Genomic DNA, 2,567 nt, shown 5'->3' on the forward strand with positions numbered 1-2,567 from the left:
TATCTTCAATGATAGGTGCTTCAGCCGACCACCTGAGCGGGCCAGCTGGATTCTCAACTAGTGACGGACTCGGCAAGAGTTTTTTATATCCAGGAGGAAGTCGTAACGGTGAAACCGGACGATCATCCAAAACTCTTTTAGCTTCGTCTAAGAAGGGACAACAGTGGAGGGCATGATTGCCTTTGCACAGTCTACAGGGAAATCTAGCTTTCCCTTTTTGTCCTGGGGCTTCACTTTCACTAGTTGACGGTGTGCTTTCAACATGATCATCAGAGGTTGACGACACCGGGTTGTGCAAACGAGGAGACCAGTCCCTTAGTATCCGGGGGATGCAAGGACAATCTCTGTGAAAGTGGTCTCCTTTGCAAATGACGCATGGCGATTTAGGCCTAGTCGGTGCAGTGTGTGGATTTTTGTTAGACGACACTCGTTTTCCCCCATTCGCCTTTGGCTCCTTCTTCTTCTTCTCTTTCTTCTTCTTTTCCTTCTTCTCCTTAGGAACTTGGCTTTTAGCTTTACCAGTTTCGTCAAGCGAAGAGGAAGGAGGAGAGGAAGAATTATAGGAAGTAGAAGGCTGGTGGGTAACTCTGGAGTCGTCTAATTGCTGATTCGATTGTTCAGGAATGGTGGTGTTCTAAACGACATTGGTTGAGAAGAGCCATACTGGCAAGCCAATTGTCAGTCCTGGAAGCGACAATGTAGCCATATGGGGCGCACCAACATCTCCCCAAGAGGAGAAGGGACTAGGATTTCCACCAAGGGGAATTCCTTGGTTGGTAGGTTCCATTTTCTCAACCTAAGATCAACGTAGGAAAAGGGTATGAATATTCCGTTTAAAATAAATTTTAACACGCTTTGACACAACTTGTTTTTTCAATTTTTAAGAGTCGAGAAAAAACAAAAGATGACTCTAGTCTCCTTCGATTTTTAATGAGCGTGAAGTGACAAGTGCTCAGATGGACCTTTTCTGTTAAGGAGTCTGAAAAGGAACGAAAAGGACTGCTCTGGAGGTCTAGGTAGAGGGAGTACCAAACCAATCGCAAAACTGCGGAATACGTTTTACGGTACGGCAGTCAATCTTCCCGAATGTTGTGTTCGGTGCATTGCGATCAGTAGGGCGGCCGACATGGCTTCCTATGGATAAAGGATTTAAGCCTATAGGGGTCTCCCAATATATACTCGACGGTACGTGGGAGCACAAGTCCGTACTGGCACTTATCGTCTCAAAGTGGAGGAATCACCCAACCATCAGTGAGGACAACAGTTACCAGGCTTTACGACGCCAGAATACGTTTCTATCCTATACCTCTAAATGTTGTGCGTTAAGTTCCGAAGCGTTGTTAAGTTCATTGAATTTATTTTAAGTTGATCTTTCTTATGAAGTTTGCCTTTTGGGATCACCACGAGATGTAGATGTAATTCCTAAAATGCAATCTAAAGATGATAAACAAACTTTTATCTCTTTTTAGCAATGAAAATCCTAGCTACTAAGGGAAAATAAAGACACAATCTTTTCGCAAAGAGCAAAGAGCACACTGTAAATGCACTTTTCCTAAATCAAGCCAAATAGTCTGCCAATATGCAAATGCACATGCATGTGTTTTGTTTTTCACTTTCTTAATATTGATGCCTAAAAAGAAAGTTGTTGTACAAATCTGAATTTGCTTTCAAGTGACAAACACAAACAAGCTTCTTTTCGAAATCAAAAGGTAGAGATGATTACGACACTTTATGATTTTGAAATAAATACTCGTTTCGACACTATAAAGTCACAAATTCGAGCCAAAGGCAAAAGTAAAAGCATAATCGACTATCAACAGCAAATAAACTTTCTCCTATGATCAAAATCGACACTTGCGACAGATCTAAATCAAAGGACGACAGTACGACTATTCTACTTTTGCAATGGAAAATTGTAAACAACGCAAAAAACACATAAAAACATCTACAGATTCTTTTATACAACTGAGGCGGAATATCAGTAAGGAAAAGGGGTTTGAAACAGTGAAATATTGATCACAGGCTGTAAAAATCAGAGACAAAACTGAAAAAAATGAAGCAAAGAACCTCAGCTGCACAAGGCTAGGCTGATCAACGCACCTATTACACAGAGAAATTGCATTGCAGCGCAGGTTTCCCTCTCGGGAAGTGCGTTGAAATGCAGAACCTCTTCACAGTGCCTGCGCTGGGGTAGAAACGAGAATTCTATCCGGGTTTTGGGTCACAGTTTGCAGTTTTATCTTTGGTTTTTGGCCGAGTAAAAGCAATCAGTAATGCACAATCAGAGGCAGATCTAAGGGGGGTCTAAGAGCTATCACAAGGGCAATCAGTTAGTCTATGAATCAGATGTTCAAATCATAAACAGATCCAGTGAATGGACTAAAGCAGCAGATGTCTACTTTGCATTTGTTAAGGCAAATGCAGTTCGATTGCTACTTATAAGTTTATGAAATAAACAACAAGAGATACATAAACAAACTAATTAGACACGATCCCCAGCGGAGTCGCCATTTTGTTATCGGGAAAAGTGTCTATCTAGATCTGCTCTATCCCACTAAGGTGTGACA

Source organism: Pinus tabuliformis, chromosome 7 (genome assembly GCF_031772625.1).
Source record: "Pinus tabuliformis cultivar Carrire ecotype Pingquan chromosome 7, CPIR1, whole genome shotgun sequence".
NCBI lineage: Eukaryota > Viridiplantae > Streptophyta > Pinopsida > Pinales > Pinaceae > Pinus > Pinus tabuliformis.